Source organism: Schistocerca americana, chromosome 2, assembly GCF_021461395.2.
Source record: "Schistocerca americana isolate TAMUIC-IGC-003095 chromosome 2, iqSchAmer2.1, whole genome shotgun sequence".
Classification (NCBI taxonomy): Eukaryota; Metazoa; Arthropoda; class Insecta; order Orthoptera; family Acrididae; genus Schistocerca; species Schistocerca americana.
In genome coordinates, this window is record NC_060120.1 from 870,629,617 (window position 1) to 870,650,480 (window position 20,864).

At 46.3% G+C, this 20,864-nt stretch overlaps 17 non-coding genes across 17 annotated transcripts; all 17 read right to left on the reverse strand.

Moving 5' to 3' along the window:
- Positions 1–5,307: 5,307 nt before the first annotated feature.
- On the reverse strand, positions 5,308–5,423 carry Trnal-caa. The gene is made up of 2 exons: positions 5,386–5,423; positions 5,308–5,353 (listed from the first exon to the last, which is right to left on the reverse strand). It is a non-coding gene; the product is annotated as a tRNA-Leu (tRNA).
- A 702-nt stretch (positions 5,424–6,125) lies between these two features.
- Trnal-caa lies at positions 6,126–6,241 on the reverse strand. Its single transcript has 2 exons — positions 6,204–6,241; positions 6,126–6,171 (listed from the first exon to the last, which is right to left on the reverse strand). It is a non-coding gene; the product is annotated as a tRNA-Leu (tRNA).
- Positions 6,242–6,943: 702 nt separating this feature from the next.
- Positions 6,944–7,059, reverse strand: Trnal-caa. Its single transcript has 2 exons — positions 7,022–7,059; positions 6,944–6,989 (listed from the first exon to the last, which is right to left on the reverse strand). It is a non-coding gene; the product is annotated as a tRNA-Leu (tRNA).
- Positions 7,060–7,761: 702 nt separating this feature from the next.
- On the reverse strand, positions 7,762–7,877 carry Trnal-caa. Its single transcript has 2 exons — positions 7,840–7,877; positions 7,762–7,807 (listed from the first exon to the last, which is right to left on the reverse strand). It is a non-coding gene; the product is annotated as a tRNA-Leu (tRNA).
- A 702-nt stretch (positions 7,878–8,579) lies between these two features.
- Trnal-caa lies at positions 8,580–8,695 on the reverse strand. Its single transcript has 2 exons — positions 8,658–8,695; positions 8,580–8,625 (listed from the first exon to the last, which is right to left on the reverse strand). It is a non-coding gene; the product is annotated as a tRNA-Leu (tRNA).
- A 702-nt stretch (positions 8,696–9,397) lies between these two features.
- On the reverse strand, positions 9,398–9,513 carry Trnal-caa. Its single transcript has 2 exons — positions 9,476–9,513; positions 9,398–9,443 (listed from the first exon to the last, which is right to left on the reverse strand). It is a non-coding gene; the product is annotated as a tRNA-Leu (tRNA).
- A 702-nt stretch (positions 9,514–10,215) lies between these two features.
- Trnal-caa lies at positions 10,216–10,331 on the reverse strand. The gene is made up of 2 exons: positions 10,294–10,331; positions 10,216–10,261 (listed from the first exon to the last, which is right to left on the reverse strand). It is a non-coding gene; the product is annotated as a tRNA-Leu (tRNA).
- A 702-nt stretch (positions 10,332–11,033) lies between these two features.
- Trnal-caa lies at positions 11,034–11,150 on the reverse strand. The gene is made up of 2 exons: positions 11,113–11,150; positions 11,034–11,079 (listed from the first exon to the last, which is right to left on the reverse strand). It is a non-coding gene; the product is annotated as a tRNA-Leu (tRNA).
- A 702-nt stretch (positions 11,151–11,852) lies between these two features.
- Trnal-caa lies at positions 11,853–11,968 on the reverse strand. Its single transcript has 2 exons — positions 11,931–11,968; positions 11,853–11,898 (listed from the first exon to the last, which is right to left on the reverse strand). It is a non-coding gene; the product is annotated as a tRNA-Leu (tRNA).
- A 702-nt stretch (positions 11,969–12,670) lies between these two features.
- Trnal-caa lies at positions 12,671–12,786 on the reverse strand. Its single transcript has 2 exons — positions 12,749–12,786; positions 12,671–12,716 (listed from the first exon to the last, which is right to left on the reverse strand). It is a non-coding gene; the product is annotated as a tRNA-Leu (tRNA).
- Positions 12,787–13,488: 702 nt separating this feature from the next.
- Trnal-caa lies at positions 13,489–13,604 on the reverse strand. Its single transcript has 2 exons — positions 13,567–13,604; positions 13,489–13,534 (listed from the first exon to the last, which is right to left on the reverse strand). It is a non-coding gene; the product is annotated as a tRNA-Leu (tRNA).
- Positions 13,605–14,306: 702 nt separating this feature from the next.
- Trnal-caa lies at positions 14,307–14,422 on the reverse strand. Its single transcript has 2 exons — positions 14,385–14,422; positions 14,307–14,352 (listed from the first exon to the last, which is right to left on the reverse strand). It is a non-coding gene; the product is annotated as a tRNA-Leu (tRNA).
- Positions 14,423–15,124: 702 nt separating this feature from the next.
- Positions 15,125–15,240, reverse strand: Trnal-caa. The gene is made up of 2 exons: positions 15,203–15,240; positions 15,125–15,170 (listed from the first exon to the last, which is right to left on the reverse strand). It is a non-coding gene; the product is annotated as a tRNA-Leu (tRNA).
- A 702-nt stretch (positions 15,241–15,942) lies between these two features.
- Positions 15,943–16,058, reverse strand: Trnal-caa. Its single transcript has 2 exons — positions 16,021–16,058; positions 15,943–15,988 (listed from the first exon to the last, which is right to left on the reverse strand). It is a non-coding gene; the product is annotated as a tRNA-Leu (tRNA).
- Positions 16,059–16,760: 702 nt separating this feature from the next.
- Positions 16,761–16,876, reverse strand: Trnal-caa. Its single transcript has 2 exons — positions 16,839–16,876; positions 16,761–16,806 (listed from the first exon to the last, which is right to left on the reverse strand). It is a non-coding gene; the product is annotated as a tRNA-Leu (tRNA).
- A 702-nt stretch (positions 16,877–17,578) lies between these two features.
- On the reverse strand, positions 17,579–17,694 carry Trnal-caa. Its single transcript has 2 exons — positions 17,657–17,694; positions 17,579–17,624 (listed from the first exon to the last, which is right to left on the reverse strand). It is a non-coding gene; the product is annotated as a tRNA-Leu (tRNA).
- Positions 17,695–18,396: 702 nt separating this feature from the next.
- On the reverse strand, positions 18,397–18,512 carry Trnal-caa. The gene is made up of 2 exons: positions 18,475–18,512; positions 18,397–18,442 (listed from the first exon to the last, which is right to left on the reverse strand). It is a non-coding gene; the product is annotated as a tRNA-Leu (tRNA).
- Between the last annotated feature and the right edge of the window lie 2,352 nt (positions 18,513–20,864).

Consider the following 20,864-nt stretch of genomic DNA (forward strand, 5'->3'; position numbering starts at 1 on the left):
TATACCACGTGGACGCCACGGCCATAGAGTGGATCGGCAGACTAACATTCTTCCAGACGTTCCTCCAGGACACAGATGGAGACGCCAGTTCTATTGGATTGGGACCGGCCAGCCCCTCCCAGCGGGCAATCAAGCCCTTGGTCGTTGGCACCGGTCGCCGCAAGAAGACGTCACCGAGGTAACTCACCGCAATGTAAAATTCCCGAATGTGTTTCAACTTAAAATTTAGGCGTCCGACATCGACAGGTGGAGCAAGGCTCGCTGGACGCACAACAGTAAAAAGCCTGGATGTAATTGAAGTCACTTCTTGCGTAACAATTAGAGTCGTTCGGCGGACGTACAAAGCAGACGCCTTGCGAGTAATGTCAGAGAGGCCCAAGCCTCCGGAGATACGCGGTTTCGTCATTACCTCGTAACGTAACTTGAATAGATGGCCCTTCCATATAAACCTGCTAGACAATTGGCGCAACCTTTTCGCCACCATCATGGGAAGTGGGAACAGCTGAGCAACATAATAAGCTTTACATAGAACGTAGGTGTCTAAAATTCTGACTTTTTGCAAAATGGTAGCAGAGCGCTGCTCATGGACCATCAGAGCCCCCTGTATCTTCTCGGTGACAGATTTCCAATTGAGAGCCGCCATTTTTAGAGGACACCGATCAATGGTAATCCCCAAGGACGTATGGCGATCGACAAAAGTGGCCCAAGGGACGTCAGCATCGCGAAATCCTCGAATATCAAGGAACTTACATTTACCCTGATTGAGACGCGCTCCAGAGACACGACAGTATGCATCAACTGCCCCTTTCAACAACGGGATATCATTACGTTGACGGAGGAGAACAACGACATCATCCGCATATGCCTTAACAGCGAGCTTCCCACCAGAGAGGGACATACCCTGAAGCTTGAGAGCAATAGTCCGAAGCAGCGGTTCCAGGGACAATACGAATAAAGACATAGAGAGCGGACTACCCTGAGGCACTCCGCGGCGGATAGCAATGGGCGGCGTCAGCTGCCCATTGACTGACACCCGAGCTGTTATTCCCCTATACAAATTGCCAAGAACACCACGTGATGAAGCGTTAAAACCTATTGTACCTAAAACACGATCTAAAAACACATGACTGACGTGATCAAAAGCCTTATAAAAATCAAGGAAGGCAAAGGCACAATGTACGTTTGTAACCGCCGCAACCGAGACAACATCCCGATATTCGGCTACTGGTGTCAGAATAGATCTATCATGAAAACAACATTGATGTGCACCAATCACACCCCGAAGCAGAGAAGACAACCGGCTATTGAGCGCTCTAGCAGCTGTCTTATAGTCAAAATTCAGCAATGTGAGCGGACGAAGATTGGCAGCAGATAAACGACCAGAGGACTTCGGAATTAAAACAATTTTTCCTACTTTAAAATCGGCAGGCACATCCATCCCCCTGACAATCTCATTTAAAATCTGCGTAAAAATGCCACCCAAAAGAGGCCAAAAACGGAGATAAAATTCTTTAGGCAGGCCGTCTGGACCCGGCGATTTACTGGACGGAGAGCGAGCAATAAAATCGAAAACATCATCTACCTGGAACTCCCGGAGAAATTCGCCGTTCGCGTCAGGCGCGATCGTCGCAGTTAGATCCCCAAAGACATCATCCGAAAGAGACTCACCAGAATCATCGGCAGAATATAGACTAGTGTAATACTGATGAAGAGCACGAACCATTTCCTCCTGTGCAATAAGCTGTCGTCCATCATCCACCGTAAGAGAAGGGATGAAGGAGCGACGACGACGAGTCTGATGCCGTAGCAGGTGGTACAAGGATGTCAGTTCACCTTCAACAAGAGAGTGAGGTTTCGACTTAACTCGCAGACCATCCATCTGTCGTCGTTTAAGGCTCAAGAGCTTGGCTTTAATACGACGAACATCATGGATCCGCAGAGGAGAGGTACCCGCCGCGTCATATAGTTCACGCAGGACAGAGTAGTAAAATTCATACGTGTTCTTAAAATCACGCGCCCTTGCAGCACAGTAAAAAATCAAAGTCTGACGAATCTTGGGCTTGGCAAACGCAGTCCACCAAACCAGCAAGGAGGGGTATCGCGGGACAGAGCGAAGACATCGCTCCCACACGCCACTTATAACATCATCCATAACACTGTCGGCAAGGTGGGAAACATTTAACATCCACTGGGAACGATAAAGGTTTGCAGGTTGGTGACTAAGATTTACAGTTGCAGTAAAAGCACAATGGTCAGAAAAACTAGTAGGAATAACATCGACAGAAAGAATTTTATCACATAAAAAATCAGATAAATAGAATCTGTCGAGTCTACTGCATGAGGACGCGGTAAAAAACGTATATTTCACCAGGGTTGGATATTTGTGTTCCCAAACATCACGCAGATGCATCGTACGAACTAAATCATGTAAATCACGGCAATAATTAAAATTGGGGGACTGGTCTTCAGGGCGTAAAACACAATTAAAATCGCCTCCGAGCAGGAGACTCCGAGGACTCTGGCGCAACAGATAAATAAGCTCTTCTTTATAAAAGCGCGATCGAGCCACAGTGTGACCCGAACCAGAGGGGGCATACAAAACAACGAGGCGGAGATCAAAAAGACGACAACCAATCCCACGGCCAGAGTCAAGGAATTCAATGTCAGTAATAGGAATGCCCTCTCGAAAGAAAAGAGCAGTTCCTGTTGAATATTCCGGCGCGACATTAAAAACAGTTTGAAATCCAGGTAGAGAGAGATCAGAAAACAACACTTCCTGCAAAAACACTACGTCCGCACAGGCGTCGTAAATAAACTGCCGCAAAGAGGCAATGCGAACGTCGGACTCAATACGGTTAACATTTAAGGTAAGAAAGGTGTATGCTTGAACCATAGAGAGAAAAGCGAGAAAACAAATCACCTACACCGAAGCACCAGCGTCACAGTCCATAGCAGGGGTGACGGAGGCTTCCGAGGGAGGGGGACTGCTACCCCGTTCCGCGGATCCCTTACGTTTCGGTTTTTTACGAACAGCATTAACGCTCGGCTGAACGCGTAACTTGCGTCGGCTGACGGGCAAGGAAGCTTCAGCCGCCGGTGACGTAGGAGGGTCAAGTTCTGTATCCGACACCACCCGCGCCGGTCCACATGCGGGATCCGGGGTCGCGGGGGAAACATCCGACAAAACGGAATGGTCAACACCTGCACTAGCTTCCGGCAAACATGGACTGCACGGAGGCGAAACGTGAGCAGGAAGGTCCGAGGCCGCAGAGTTGGAAGGAAGCGGAGCAGCTCCGCTGGCAGAGGTATGGGGCAGCGAAGCAGGAAGTTGTCGCGGCTCCACTTGTTGTGACATCGAAGTCGGTTCGGAAGACGGCGCCAACAGGCCCGACCGACGACCCGACTCGAGAGAAGCTGCGTCGGAGGCCGGAGGGGCGCCAGCAGCCGCCACCGGAACCGCTACCTCAGGAGGGCAGGGAGCAGCTACAGTACACAGTGGCTCGGAGGATGCCGGTCGCTCGGACTGGGGCATCTCAGGGGGATCCTCATCCGTACTATTTCCATCGTGTGGGCGACGCCTCTTATTATTCAAAAGTGACACACCCACCTGAGGGACAGACGGAAAAACATCAGATTTAGCACGCAAAGGAGGAAATTCTGTGTCAGGGATGCGCAAAACCTGTGGCGGGGCGCTACTACCACTGGACTGTGCAACACCAAGAGCAGAACCACCTGCAACGAGGTCAGCGACCGTTAACTTGCGACGCTGTTCGAGAGAATTTTTTAAAACAAAAACTCTCCGCGGACAGTCGGTACGCACGTGACCACTTTCATTGCACAAAAAACAGGTGCCAACCTGACCACTATATGTTACATGGACACGATATCCACCGATCTGCAGGTGAGATGGAATATTCTGCTTAACGTGCATTTCGACTGAACGAATACCACTGTAACATTGCAGGCGATGTTGGCTTGACCAGCGTTCAAGGCGAATGCTCTTTACATCACCATACTTCTGTAGACCCTCCTTAAGATAGACATTATCCACCTCCGGTGGAAGGTTGTAAACACGAACACTGGTGTACGTAATGGAAGCATTGGAAAGCAGCACAGTACTTACAGAATCATCCCGATGCCGAAAGAGAACTTGATGACCGTATTTAGAAAGAATTTTATCAACCTGAAGTGGGTCCATAAACTTAACAAAGAAAACATACAGTTCAGTATCAAAATAAGCAGTGTGCACCTGATCCGAATGAACACCAAAGGTATCTACCAACCAATCATGAATCTCAAGAGAACTAGGTTGCACATGGCGGGTTGACTTGTCAAAAGCAAAACTAACTGTAGCCTGACGAGGAATAACCTGGGACGACATTTTCAAAATATGCGGTCGAAACCGCTACACAAAAAACACTGAAATAAGGACAGAAAGTAACACAAGGTACGAAACAACGACGAAGAAACACTCACAGAAGTTGCAACACAACACGTAAACAAAAACGATAGTCCACTATACGTAACGCTACGGCGGAGCGGAAGACTAGGCACGTCCACACTGCACGGCGTCTAAAGCGGAACTGACCGCTCGGATATCCTGACACTGGATTTGAAGCTCCTCGTTTGTTGTATTAGAGAACTTACAGTTGATGTAATTGTCGCACCCACGTTGCCACAGTACACCGGCATGAGTTCTGCACCCGTTACACGTTCGCCAGGTGCAGCCGCACAAATATAGCGCAGAATGTACCACCAAAAGAGTTTCTCAAATCCGTATAATCACGGCACTCAATACATTTTGTTCGAAACTAAGTCGTCTGTTACAGACATCAGAGATTAGACAGAATGCAGAGGTCTATCTGTCGAGTAATATCTCAAGTTTTGGCCACGTTGTAATCCCCATAAAGTAATATTTTGAGTATATGAATTTATTTCGAGTTCTCTGTATTTCATCAGCGACTGTTATTGTACAGAGGATGTACTGGTCAGCCTGCACTGTTCCCTCACACTGTCGTTAGCACTCTGCATCTCCAGACAAGAGGCGTTTTCATACCACAAGTGTCCCTTTTGACGTGTTTGCGGCTGTGGCGCGGAAGTAACCTCACGAGGGAACGTCGTATTTACAACCAACACTCTCTGTTTGTAGCTCACGCTACCGAAGAAACAGCTTGGTTGCCGTAGGTGCGCTTGTGTTTGATACAAATTTTTGATTTCATTTAGGAGAACACGGCCAGAATCGTGCTGTTGCACTTTACAAAGGATCTCAATGATACACAGGGTGTTCCAGAGAAGCGACAAAATGTGTGTCAGGAGTGGGATTCGAACCCACGCCCTCATTCGAGGACCAGAAGGCTCTAGCTGCTACTGCAGCCAAGGTTTTTCCTTGAGTCTGGCGCCTTAGACCGCTCGGCCATCCTGACACTGGATTTGATGCTCCTCGTTTGTTGTATTAGAGAACTTACAGTTGATGTAATTGTCGCACCCACGTTGCCACAGTACACCGGCATGAGTTCTGCACCCGTTACACGTTCGCCAGGTGCAGCCGCACAAATATAGCGCAGAATGTACCACCAAAAGAGTTTCTCAAATCCGTATAATCACGGCACTCAATACATTTTGTTCGAAACTAAGTCGTCTGTTACAGACATCAGAGATTAGACAGAATGCAGAGGTCTACCTGTCGAGTAATATCTCAAGTTTTGGCCACGTTGTAATCCCCATAAAGTAATATTTTGAGTATATGAATTTATTTCGAGTTCTCTGTATTTCATCAGCGACTGTTATTGTACAGAGGATGTACTGGTCAGCCTGCACTGTTCCCTCACACTGTCGTTAGCACTCTGCATCTCCAGACAAGAGGCGTTTTCATACCACAAGTGTCCCTTTTGACGTGTTTGCGGCTGTGGCGCGGAAGTAACCTCACGAGGGAACGTCGTATTTACAACCAACACTCTCTGTTTGTAGCTCACGCTACCGAAGAAACAGCTTGGTTGCCGTAGGTGCGCTTGTGTTTGATACAAATTTTTGATTTCATTTAGGAGAACACGGCCAGAATCGTGCTGTTGCACTTTACAAAGGATCTCAATGATACACAGGGTGTTCCAGAGAAGCGACAAAATGTGTGTCAGGAGTGGGATTCGAACCCACGCCCTCATTCGAGGACCAGAAGGCTCTAGCTGCTACTGCAGCCAAGGTTTTTCCTTGAGTCTGGCGCCTTAGACCGCTCGGCCATCCTGACACTGGATTTGATGCTCCTCGTTTGTTGTATTAGGGAACTTACAGTTGATGTAATTGTCGCACCCACGTTGCCACAGTACACCGGCATGAGTTCTGCACCCGTTACACGTTCGCCAGGTGCAGCCGCACAAATATAGCGCAGAATGTACCACCAAAAGAGTTTCTCAAATCCGTATAATCACGGCACTCAATACATTTTGTTCGAAACTAAGTCGTCTGTTACAGACATCAGAGATTAGACAGAATGCAGAGGTCTATCTGTCGAGTAATATCTCAAGTTTTGGCCACGTTGTAATCCCCATAAAGTAATATTTTGAGTATATGAATTTATTTCGAGTTCTCTGTATTTCATCAGCGACTGTTATTGTACAGAGGATGTACTGGTCAGCCTGCACTGTTCCCTCACACTGTCGTTAGCACTCTGCATCTCCAGACAAGAGGCGTTTTCATACCACAAGTGTCCCTTTTGACGTGTTTGCGGCTGTGGCGCGGAAGTAACCTCACGAGGGAACGTCGTATTTACAACCAACACTCTCTGTTTGTAGCTCACACTACCGAAGAAACAGTTTGGTTGCCGTAGGTGCGCTTGTGTTTGATACAAATTTTTGATTTCACTTAGGAGAACACGGCCAGAATCGTGCTGTTGCACTTTACAAAGGATCTCAATGATACACAGGGTGTTCCAGAGAAGCGACAAAATGTGTGTCAGGAGTGGGATTCGAACCCACGCCCTCATTCGAGGACCAGAAGGCTCTAGCTGCTACTGCAGCCAAGGTTTTTCCTTGAGTCTGGCGCCTTAGACCGCTCGGCCATCCTGACACTGGATTTGATGCTCCTCGTTTGTTGTATTAGAGAACTTACAGTTGATGTAATTGTCGCACCCACGTTGCCACAGTACACCGGCATGAGTTCTGCACCCGTTACACGTTCGCCAGGTGCAGCCGCACAAATATAGCGCAGAATGTACCACCAAAAGAGTTTCTCAAATCCGTATAATCACGGCACTCAATACATTTTGTTCGAAACTAAGTCGTCTGTTACAGACATCAGAGATTAGACAGAATGCAGAGGTCTATCTGTCGAGTAATATCTCAAGTTTTGGCCACGTTGTAATCCCCATAAAGTAATATTTTGAGTATATGAATTTATTTCGAGTTCTCTGTATTTCATCAGCGACTGTTATTGTACAGAGGATGTACTGGTCAGCCTGCACTGTTCCCTCACACTGTCGTTAGCACTCTGCATCTCCAGACAAGAGGCGTTTTCATACCACAAGTGTCCCTTTTGACGTGTTTGCGGCTGTGGCGCGGAAGTAACCTCACGAGGGAACGTCGTATTTACAACCAACACTCTCTGTTTGTAGCTCACACTACCGAAGAAACAGTTTGGTTGCCGTAGGTGCGCTTGTGTTTGATACAAATTTTTGATTTCACTTAGGAGAACACGGCCAGAATCGTGCTGTTGCACTTTACAAAGGATCTCAATGATACACAGGGTGTTCCAGAGAAGCGACAAAATGTGTGTCAGGAGTGGGATTCGAACCCACGCCCTCATTCGAGGACCAGAAGGCTCTAGCTGCTACTGCAGCCAAGGTTTTTCCTTGAGTCTGGCGCCTTAGACCGCTCGGCCATCCTGACACTGGATTTGATGCTCCTCGTTTGTTGTATTAGAGAACTTACAGTTGATGTAATTGTCGCACCCACGTTGCCACAGTACACCGGCATGAGTTCTGCACCCGTTACACGTTTGCCTGGTGCAGCCGCACAAATATAGCGCAGAATGTACCACCAAAAGAGTTTCTCAAATCCGTATAATCACGGCACTCAATACATTTTGTTCGAAACTAAGTCGTCTGTTACAGACATCAGAGATTAGACAGAATGCAGAGGTCTATCTGTCGAGTAATATCTCAAGTTTTGGCCACGTTGTAATCCCCATAAAGTAATATTTTGAGTATATGAATTTATTTCGAGTTCTCTGTATTTCATCAGCGACTGTTATTGTACAGAGGATGTACTGGTCAGCCTGCACTGTTCCCTCACACTGTCGTTAGCACTCTGCATCTCCAGACAAGAGGCGTTTTCATACCACAAGTGTCCCTTTTGACGTGTTTGCGGCTGTGGCGCGGAAGTAACCTCACGAGGGAACGTCGTATTTACAACCAACACTCTCTGTTTGTAGCTCACACTACCGAAGAAACAGTTTGGTTGCCGTAGGTGCGCTTGTGTTTGATACAAATTTTTGATTTCACTTAGGAGAACACGGCCAGAATCGTGCTGTTGCACTTTACAAAGGATCTCAATGATACACAGGGTGTTCCAGAGAAGCGACAAAATGTGTGTCAGGAGTGGGATTCGAACCCACGCCCTCATTCGAGGACCAGAATGCTCTAGCTGCTACTGCAGCCAAGGTTTTTCCTTGAGTCTGGCGCCTTAGACCGCTCGGCCATCCTGACACTGGATTTGATGCTCCTCGTTTGTTGTATTAGAGAACTTACAGTTGATGTAATTGTCGCACCCACGTTGCCACAGTACACCGGCATGAGTTCTGCACCCGTTACACGTTCGCCAGGTGCAGCCGCACAAATATAGCGCAGAATGTACCACCAAAAGAGTTTCTCAAATCCGTATAATCACGGCACTCAATACATTTTGTTCGAAACTAAGTCGTCTGTTACAGACATCAGAGATTAGACAGAATGCAGAGGTCTATCTGTCGAGTAATATCTCAAGTTTTGGCCACGTTGTAATCCCCATAAAGTAATATTTTGAGTATATGAATTTATTTCGAGTTCTCTGTATTTCATCAGCGACTGTTATTGTACAGAGGATGTACTGGTCAGCCTGCACTGTTCCCTCACACTGTCGTTAGCACTCTGCATCTCCAGACAAGAGGCGTTTTCATACCACAAGTGTCCCTTTTGACGTGTTTGCGGCTGTGGCGCGGAAGTAACCTCACGAGGGAACGTCGTATTTACAACCAACACTCTCTGTTTGTAGCTCACACTACCGAAGAAACAGTTTGGTTGCCGTAGGTGCGCTTGTGTTTGATACAAATTTTTGATTTCACTTAGGAGAACACGGCCAGAATCGTGCTGTTGCACTTTACAAAGGATCTCAATGATACACAGGGTGTTCCAGAGAAGCGACAAAATGTGTGTCAGTAGTGGGATTCGAACCCACGCCCTCATTCGAGGACCAGAAGGCTCTAGCTGCTACTGCAGCCAAGGTTTTTCCTTGAGTCTGGCGCCTTAGACCGCTCGGCCATCCTGACACTGGATTTGATGCTCCTCGTTTGTTGTATTAGAGAACTTACAGTTGATGTAATTGTCGCACCCACGTTGCCACAGTACACCGGCATGAGTTCTGCACCCGTTACACGTTCGCCAGGTGCAGCCGCACAAATATAGCGCAGAATGTACCACCAAAAGAGTTTCTCAAATCCGTATAATCACGGCACTCAATACATTTTGTTCGAAACTAAGTCGTCTGTTACAGACATCAGAGATTAGACAGAATGCAGAGGTCTATCTGTCGAGTAATATCTCAAGTTTTGGCCACGTTGTAATCCCCATAAAGTAATATTTTGAGTATATGAATTTATTTCGAGTTCTCTGTATTTCATCAGCGACTGTTATTGTACAGAGGATGTACTGGTCAGCCTGCACTGTTCCCTCACACTGTCGTTAGCACTCTGCATCTCCAGACAAGAGGCGTTTTCATACCACAAGTGTCCCTTTTGACGTGTTTGCGGCTGTGGCGCGGAAGTAACCTCACGAGGGAACGTCGTATTTACAACCAACACTCTCTGTTTGTAGCTCACACTACCGAAGAAACAGTTTGGTTGCCGTAGGTGCGCTTGTGTTTGATACAAATTTTTGATTTCACTTAGGAGAACACGGCCAGAATCGTGCTGTTGCACTTTACAAAGGATCTCAATGATACACAGGGTGTTCCAGAGAAGCGACAAAATGTGTGTCAGGAGTGGGATTCGAACCCACGCCCTCATTCGAGGACCAGAAGGCTCTAGCTGTTACTGCAGCCGAGGTTTTTCCTTGAGTCTGGCGCCTTAGACCGCTCGGCCATCCTGACACTGGATTTGATGCTCCTCGTTTGTTGTATTAGAGAACTTACAGTTGATGTAATTGTCGCACCCACGTTGCCACAGTACATCGGCATGAGTTCTGCACCCGTTACACGTTCGCCAGGTGCAGCCGCACAAATATAGCGCAGAATGTACCACCAAAAGAGTTTCTCAAATCCGTATAATCACGGCACTCAATACATTTTGTTCGAAACTAAGTCGTCTGTTACAGACATCAGAGAATAGACAGAATGCAGAGGTCTATCTGTCGAGTAATATCTCAAGTTTTGGCCACGTTGTAATCCCCATAAAGTAATATTTTGAGTATATGAATTTATTTCGAGTTCTCTGTATTTCATCAGCGACTGTTATTGTACAGAGGATGTACTGGTCAGCCTGCACTGTTCCCTCACACTGTCGTTAGCACTCTGCATCTCCAGACAAGAGGCGTTTTCATACCACAAGTGTCCCTCTTGACGTGTTTGCGGCTGTGGCGCGGAAATAACCTCACGAGGGAACGTCGTATTTACAACCAACACTCTCTGTTTGTAGCTCACACTACCGAAGAAACAGTTTGGTTGCCGTAGGTGCGCTTGTGTTTGATACAAATTTTTGATTTCACTTAGGAGAACACGGCCAGAATCGTTCTGTTGCACTTTACAAAGGATCTCAATGATACACAGGGTGTTCCAGAGAAGCGACAAAATGTGTGTCAGGAGTGTGATTCGAACCCACGCCCTCATTCGAGGACCAGAAGGCTCTAGCTGCTACTGCAGCCAAGGTTCTTTCCTTGAGTCTGGCGCCTTAGACCGCTCGGCCATCCTGACACTGGATTTGATGCTCCTCGTTTGTTGTATTAGAGAACTTACAGTTGATGTAATTGTCGCACCCACGTTGCCACAGTACACCGGCATGAGTTCTGCACCCGTTACATGTTCGCCAGGTGCAGCCGCACAAATATAGCGCAGAATGTACCACCAAAAGAGTTTCTCAAATCCGTATAATCACGGCACTCAATACATTTTGTTCGAAACTAAGTCGTCTGTTACAGACATCAGAGATTAGACAGAATGCAGAGGTCTATCTGTCGAGTAATATCTCAAGTTTTGGCCACGTTGTAATCCCCATAAAGTAATATTTTGAGTATATGAATTTATTTCGAGTTCTCTGTATTTCATCAGCGACTGTTATTGTACAGAGGATGTACTGGTCAGCCTGCACTGTTCCCTCACACTGTCGTTAGCACTCTGCATCTCCAGACAAGAGGCGTTTTCATACCACAAGTGTCCCTTTTGACGTGTTTGCGGCTGTGGCGCGGAAGTAACCTCACGAGGGAACGTCGTATTTACAACCAACACTCTCTGTTTGTAGCTCACACTACCGAAGAAACAGTTTGGTTGCCGTAGGTGCGCTTGTGTTTGATACAAATTTTTGATTTCACTTAGGAGAACACGGCCAGAATCGTGCTGTTGCACTTTACAAAGGATCTCAATGATACACAGGGTGTTCCAGAGAAGCGACAAAATGTGTGTCAGGAGTGGGATTCGAACCCACGCCCTCATTCGAGGACCAGAAGGCTCTAGCTGCTACTGCAGCCAAGGTTTTTCCTTGAGTCTGGCGCCTTAGACCGCTCGGCCATCCTGATACTGGATTTGATGCTTCTCGTTTGTTGTATTAGAGAACTTACAGTTGATGTAATTGTCGCACCCACGTTGCCACAGTACACCGGCATGAGTTCTGCACCCGTTACACGTTCGCCAGGTGCAGCCGCACAAATATAGCGCAGAATGAACCACCAAAAGAGTTTCTCAAATCTGTATAATCACGGCACTCAATACATTTTGTTCGAAACTAAGTCGTCTGTTACAGACATCAGAGATTAGACAGAATGCAGAGGTCTATCTGTCGAGTAATATCTCAAGTTTTGGCCACGTTGTAATCCCCATAAAGTAATATTTTGAGTATATGAATTTATTTCGAGTTCTCTGTATTTCATCAGCGACTGTTATTGTACAGAGGATGTACTGGTCAGCCTGCACTGTTCCCTCACACTGTCGTTAGCACTCTGCATCTCCAGACAAGAGGCGTTTTCATACCACAAGTGTCCCTTTTGACGTGTTTGCGGCTGTGGCGCGGAAGTAACCTCACGAGGGAACGTCGTATTTACAACCAACACTCTCTGTTTGTAGCTCACACTACCGAAGAAACAGTTTGGTTGCCGTAGGTGCGCTTGTGTTTGATACAAATTTTTGATTTCACTTAGGAGAACACGGCCAGAATCGTGCTGTTGCACTTTACAAAGGATCTCAATGATACACAGGGTGTTCCAGAGAAGCGACAAAATGTGTATCAGGAGTAGGATTCGAACCCACGCCCTCATTCGAGGACCAGAAGGCTCTAGCTGCTACTGCAGCCAAGGTTTTTCCTTGAGTCTGGCGCCTTAGACCGCTCGGCCATCCTGACACTGGATTTGATGCTCCTCGTTTGTTGTATTAGAGAACTTACAGTTGATGTAATTGTCGCACCCACGTTGCCACAGTACACCGGCATGAGTTCTGCACCCGTTACACGTTCGCCAGGTGCAGCCGCACAAATATAGCGCAGAATGTACCACCAAAAGAGTTTCTCAAATCCGTATAATCACGGCACTCAATACATTTTGTTCGAAACTAAGTCGTCTGTTACAGACATCAGAGATTAGACAGAATGCAGAGGTCTATCTGTCGAGTAATATCTCAAGTTTTGGCCACGTTGTAATCCCCATAAAGTAATATTTTGAGTATATGAATTTATTTCGAGTTCTCTGTATTTCATCAGCGACTGTTATTGTACAGAGGATGTACTGGTCAGCCTGCACTGTTCCCTCACACTGTCGTTAGCACTCTGCATCTCCAGACAAGAGGCGTTTTCATACCACAAGTGTCCCTTTTGACGTGTTTGCGGCTGTGGCGCGGAAGTAACCTCACGAGGGAACGTCGTATTTACAACCAACACTCTCTGTTTGTAGCTCACACTACCGAAGAAACAGTTTGGTTGCCGTAGGTGCGCTTGTGTTTGATACAAATTTTTGATTTCACTTAGGAGAACACGGCCAGAATCGTGCTGTTGCACTTTACAAAGGATCTCAATGATACACAGGGTGTTCCAGAGAAGCGACAAAATGTGTGTCAGGAGTGGGATTCGAACCCACGCCCTCATTCGAGGACCAGAAGGCTCTAGCTGCTACTGCAGCCAAGGTTTTTCCTTGAGTCTGGCGCCTTAGACCGCTCGGCCATCCTGACACTGGATTTGATGCTCCTCGTTTGTTGTATTAGAGAACTTACAGTTGATGTAATTGTCGCACCCACGTTGCCACAGTACACCGGCATGAGTTCTGCACCCGTTACACGTTCGCCATCTGCAGCCGCACAAATATAGCGCAGAATGTACCACCAAAAGAGTTTCTCAAATCCGTATAATCACGGCACTCAATACATTTTGTTCGAAACTAAGTCGTCTGTTACAGACATCAGAGATTAGACAGAATGCAGAGGTCTATCTGTCGAGTAATATCTCAAGTTTTGGCCACGTTGTAATCCCCATAAAGTAATATTTTGAGTATATGAATTTATTTCGAGTTCTCTGTATTTCATCAGCGACTGTTATTGTACAGAGGATGTACTGGTCAGCCTGCACTGTTCCCTCACACTGTCGTTAGCACTCTGCATCTCCAGACAAGAGGCGTTTTCATACCACAAGTGTCCCTTTTGACGTGTTTGCGGCTGTGGCGCGGAAGTAACCTCACGAGGGAACGTCGTATTTACAACCAACACTCTCTGTTTGTAGCTCACACTACCGAAGAAACAGTTTGGTTGCCGTAGGTGCGCTTGTGTTTGATACAAATTTTTGATTTCACTTAGGAGAACACGGCCAGAATCGTGCTGTTGCTCTTTACAAAGGATCTCAATGATACACAGGGTGTTCCAGAGAAGCGACAAAATGTGTGTCAGGAGTGGGATTCGAACCCACGCCCTCATTCGAGGACCAGAAGGCTCTAGCTGCTACTGCAGCCAAGGTTTTTCCTTGAGTCTGGCGCCTTAGACCGCTCGGCCATCCTGACACTGGATTTGATGCTCCTCGTTTGTTGTATTAGAGAACTTACAGTTGATGTAATTGTCGCACCCACGTTGCCACAGTACACCGGCATGAGTTCTGCACCCGTTACACGTTCGCCAGGTGCAGCCGCACAAATATAGCGCAGAATGTACCACCAAAAGAGTTTCTCAAATCCGTATAATCACGGCACTCAATACATTTTGTTCGAAACTAAGTCGTCTGTTACAGACATCAGAGATTAGACAGAATGCAGAGGTCTATCTGTCGAGTAATATCTCAAGTTTTGGCCACGTTGTAATCCCCATAAAGTAATATTTTGAGTATATGAATTTATTTCGAGTTCTCTGTATTTCATCAGCGACTGTTATTGTACAGAGGATGTACTGGTCAGCCTGCACTGTTCCCTCACACTGTCGTTAGCACTCTGCATCTCCAGACAAGAGGCGTTTTCATACCACAAGTGTCCCTTTTGACGTGTTTGCGGCTGTGGCGCGGAAGTAACCTCACGAGGGAACGTCGTATTTACAACCAACAATCTCTGTTTGTAGCTCACACTACCGAAGAAACAGTTTGGTTGCCGTAGGTGCGCTTGTGTTTGATACAAATTTTTGATTTCACTTAGGAGAACACGGCCAGAATCGTGCTGTTGCACTTTACAAAGGATCTCAATGATACACAGGGTGTTCCAGAGAAGCGACAAAATGTGTGTCAGGAGTGGCATTCGAACCCACGCCCTCATTCGAGGACCAGAAGGCTCTAGCTGCTACTGCAGCCAAGGTTTTTCCTTGAGTCTGGCGCCTTAGACCGCTCGGCCATCCTGACACTGGATTTGATGCTCCTCGTTTGTTGTATTAGAGAACTTACAGTTGATGTAATTGTCGCACCCACGTTGCCACAGTACACCGGCATGAGTTCTGCACCCGTTACACGTTCGCCAGGTGCAGCCGCACAAATATAGCGCAGAATGTACCACCAAAAGAGTTTCTCAAATCCGTATAATCACGGCACTCAGTACATTTTGTTCGAAACTAAGTCGTCTGTTACAGACATCAGAGAATAGACAGAATGCAGAGGTCTATCTGTCGAGTAATATCTCAAGTTTTGGCCACGTTGTAATCCCCATAAAGTAATATTTTGAGTATATGAATTTATTTCGAGTTCTCTGTATTTCATCAGCGACTGTTATTGTACAGAGGATGTACTGGTCAGCCTGCACTGTTCCCTCACACTGTCGTTAGCACTCTGCATCTCCAGACAAGAGGCGTTTTCATACCACAAGTGTCCCTTTTGACGTGTTTGCGGCTGTGGCGCGGAAGTAACCTCACGAGGGAACGTCGTATTTACAACCAACACTCTCTGTTTGTAGCTCACACTACCGAAGAAACAGTTTGGTTGCCGTAGGTGCGCTTGTGTTTGATACAAATTTTTGATTTCACTTAGGAGAACACGGCCAGAATCGTGCTGTTGCACTTTACAAAGGATCTCAATGATACACAGGGTGTTCCAGAGAAGCGACAAAATGTGTGTCAGGAGTGGGATTCGAACCCACGCCCTCATTCGAGGACCAGAAGGCTCTAGCTGCTACTGCAGCCAAGGTTTTTCCTTGAGTCTGGCGCCTTAGACCGCTCGGCCATCCTGACACTGGATTTGATGCTCCTCGTTTGTTGTATTAGAGAACTTACAGTTGATGTAATTGTCGCACCCACGTTGCCACAGTACACCGGCATGAGTTCTGCACCCGTTACACGTTCGCCAGGTGCAGCCGCACAAATATAGCGCAGAATGTACCACCAAAAGAGTTTCTCAAATCCGTATAATCACGGCACTCAATACATTTTGTTCGAAACTAAGTCGTCTGTTACAGACATCAGAGATTAGACAGAATGCAGAGGTCTATCTGTCGAGTAATATCTCAAGTTTTGGCCACGTTGTAATCCCCATAAAGTAATATTTTGAGTATATGAATTTATTTCGAGTTCTCTGTATTTCATCAGCGACTGTTATTGTACAGAGGATGTACTGGTCAGCCTGCACTGTTCCCTCACACTGTCGTTAGCACTCTGCATCTCCAGACAAGAGGCGTTTTCATACCACAAGTGTCCCTTTTGACGTGTTTGCGGCTGTGGCGCGGAAGTAACCTCACGAGGGAACGTCGTATTTACAACCAACACTCTCTGTTTGTAGCTCACACTACCGAAGAAACAGTTTGGTTGCCGTAGGTGCGCTTGTGTTTGATACAAATTTTTGATTTCACTTAGGAGAACACGGCCAGAATCGTGCTGTTGCACTTTACAAAGGATCTCAAAGATACACAGGGTGTTCCAGAGAAGCGACAAAATGTGTGTCAGGAGTGGGATTCGAACCCACGCCCTCATTCGAGGACCAGAAGGCTCTAGCTGCTACTGCAGCCAAGGTTTTTCCTTGAGTCTGGCGCCTTAGACCGCTCGGCCATCCTGACACTGGATTTGATGCTCCTCGTTTGTTGTATTAGAGAACTTACAGTTGATGTAATTGTCGCACCCACGTTGCCACAGTACACCGGCATGAGTTCTGCACCCGTTACACGTTCGCCAGGTGCAGCCGCACAAATATAGCGCAGAATGTACCACCAAAAGAGTTTCTCAAATCCGTATAATCACGGCACTCAATACATTTTGTTCGAAACTAAGTCGTCTGTTACAGACATCAGAGATTAGACAGAATGCAGAGGTCTATCTGTCGAGTAATATCTCAAGTTTTGGCCACGTTGTAATCCCCATAAAGTAATATTTTGAGTATATGAATTTATTTCGAGTTCTCTGTATTTCATCAGCGACTGTTATTGTACAGAGGATGTACTGGTCAGCCTGCACTGTTCCCTCACACTGTCGTTAGCACTCTGCATCTCCAGACAAGAGGCGTTTTCATACCACAAGTGTCCCTTTTGACGTGTTTGCGGCTGTGGCGCGGAAGTAACCTCACGAGGGAACGTCGTATTTACAACTAACACTCTCTGTTTGTAGCTCACACTACCGAAGAAACAGTTTGGTTGCCGTAGGTGCGCTTGTGTTTGATACAAATTTTTGATTTCACTTAGGAGAACACGGCCAGAATCGTGCTGTTGCACTTTACAAAGGATCTCAATGATACACAGGGTGTTCCAGAGAAGCGACAAAATGTGTGTCAGGAGTGGGATTCGAACCCACGCCCTCATTCGAGGACCAGAAGGCTCTAGCTGCTACTGCAGCCAAGGTTTTTCCTTGAGTCTGGCGCCTTAGACCGCTCGGCCATCCTGACACTGGATTTGATGCTCCTCGTTTGTTGTATTAGAGAACTTACAGTTGATGTAATTGTCGCACCCACGTTGCCACAGTACACCGGCATGAGTTCTGCACCCGTTACACGTTCGCCAGGTGCAGCCGCACAAATATAGCGCAGAATGTACCACCAAAAGAGTTTCTCAAATCCGTATAATCACGGCACTCAATACATTTTGTTCGAAACTAAGTCGTCTGTTACAGACATCAGAGATTAGACAGAATGCAGAGGTCTATCTGTCGAGTAATATCTCAAGTTTTGGCCACGTTGTAATCCCCATAAAGTAATATTTTGAGTATATGAATTTATTTCGAGTTCTCTGTATTTCATCAGCGACTGTTATTGTACAGAGGATGTACTGGTCAGCCTGCACTGTTCCCTCACACTGTCGTTAGCACTCTGCATCTCCAGACAAGAGGCGTTTTCATACCACAAGTGTCCCTTTTGACGTGTTTGCGGCTGTGGCGCGGAAGTAACCTCACGAGGGAACGTCGTATCTACAACCAACACTCTCTGTTTGTAGCTCACACTACCGAAGAAACAGTTTGGTTGCCGTAGGTGCGCTTGTGTTTGATACAAATTTTTGATTTCACTTAGGAGAACACGGCCAGAATCGTGCTGTTGCACTTTACAAAGGATCTCAATGATACACAGGGTGTTCCAGAGAAGCGACAAAATGTGTGTCAGGAGTGGGATTCGAACCCACGCCCTCATTCGAGGACCAGAAGGCTCTAGCTGCTACTGCAGCCAAGGTTTTTCCTTGAGTCTGGCGCCTTAGACCGCTCGGCCATCCTGACACTGGATTTGATGCTCCTCGTTTGTTGTATTAGAGAACTTACAGTTGATGTAATTGTCGCACCCACGTTGCCACAGTACACCGGCATGAGTTCTGCACCCGTTACACGTTCGCCAGGTGCAGCCGCACAAATATAGCGCAGAATGTACCACCAAAAGAGTTTCTCAAATCCGTATAATCACGGCACTCAATACATTTTGTTCGAAACTAAGTCGTCTGTTACAGACATCAGAGATTAGACAGAATGCAGAGGTCTATCTGTCGAGTAATATCTCAAGTTTTGGCCACGTTGTAATCCCCATAAAGTAATATTTTGAGTATATGAATTTATTTCGAGTTCTCTGTATTTCATCAGCGACTGTTATTGTACAGAGGATGTACTGGTCAGCCTGCACTGTTCCCTCACACTGTCGTTAGCACTCTGCATCTCCAGACAAGAGGCGTTTTCATACCACAAGTGTCCCTGTTTCGCAGTTGGTACTATTTCGAGAGTTTTCGACGTTGTAATATCTTTGTTTAAATTCTCCTTCGGCATCCAGCCTATTACGCTACGCTTCGTGTTCCTCTGTGTTTCGACTTGGCCGACTTAGCTCGACTGACGCGAAAGCTGACGCTTTCATTTCGCCTTTTTTGAACTTGGTTTGTGTAAGAAATGACTGTGAGAATCTGTCGTTGTAGAATTTTTTTATTCTTGTTCAATGGTTCGGCTGTATATGCCGCAGTACCTGTTCTTTCTGATATTCATTTACGTCCAAAGTACTTTCCATCGTTTTTATTAGCAATAAGAGCCATGTAATATCGTAAGGATCTAACACCCCAGTTTGATAGAATTTCACGACGTCCGTCAGAAAGCATCCCTATACCGCTAAAAATGGATGTCAATCCCTCCCCCATCTCCTGTTGTACAAATTACCGCACCCGGTGAATCCGTGATGAAATTTGTCGACTAGACCACACTGAAGACATTTATCAGTAGCATGCAACGAAATTGGACGTAATTTTTAATAGTAGCTACCGTATTGTTCTCCACCGTATGCCATGTTGTTTTTTTTTTTTTGTGCTTACATTCTCCCATATAAACTTTCAGTTACAAGATGGGAATTTTGATTCAGCATTGTTGGATTTATCCGTTTAATGGCATTTCTGCAATAAATCACTGGTTGTTAAAAGCGTTTTTCTCAACCTGGCTTCGCTTACATAACTTGCTAAGATGTAAGATTCACGTTGGTTATATACTTTACTTGGAAGTTTATATTATTTGTGTCAGTCGGGCGATGAATACGTTCGAAGAAAACTAGATGGAAAAGTCATGCGGTTATGTTTTGTGGGTGGTTGAGTATGAGTCTGGAGGTTCATTTCAGGAGAAGTGCAGCAGCCTTTCATTGGATGTCAGTTAGGGTCAGGCCGCCGTCCGTCCTTGATTTTGTTAGCGTTTACAACCAGCTAAATTAAGTTCCATTTCCACACAAATCTATTGGCTAGTTGCATCATCTTTCTCGCCTGTAAATGCCTCTGAGCACTATGGGACTTAACATCTGGGGTCATCAGTCCCCAAAAACTCAGAACTACTTAAACGTAACTAACCTAAGGACGTCACACACATCCTTGACTGAGGCAGGATTCGAACCTGTGACCGTAGCGGTCACGCGGTTACAGACTGAAGCGCCTAGAACCGCTCGTCCATTGCGGCCGGCTTTTTCGCCTTTCATTATCATTTTAGAATACTCGTTTCTGGTAGCAGGCTTTGTAAAAGATGCATATGTTAACAGTTTTGATTTTTCATGTTACGTTCACGGCTCGCCGGATTATTTCTACTACGAGTCGCTGTGTACTGTTCGTTACTTCCTTCCAATTTTGTTGCCGTCATTTTAAATGGGCATTTTTAGGGATGATGAGAAGCGTTTTATTTTGTCCACTTTGTGGGCCTATGGTATTGTTCGATATTGGAACCTTCGCATGTTAATTTACTGTTTATCCTTCACAGATTCCTTGAAATTTTGGGTTAAGGTTGCGTGGGACCATCATTCATCGGTCCCTAGGCGTACACACTAATTAATGTAACTTAAACTAAGTTACGCTAAGGACAACAGACATACCCATGCCTGAAGTAGGACTCGAACGTCCGACGGAGGAAGCCGCGCGAACCGTGACAAGGCGCCAAAGACCGCGCGACTACACCGCACGAAACATGTTAGTGTACATGTTGATCTCCATTTGGACCTTTGTGTTTCATCGTCACTCGTAGGACTCCGGTGACATCATCATTTTATAATCTCCTAGTGCAAAGCTGCACCTGATACAGATACACCTGGTAATTTACACTCCACTTTTTAGAGTAGCCAACACGCAAAGA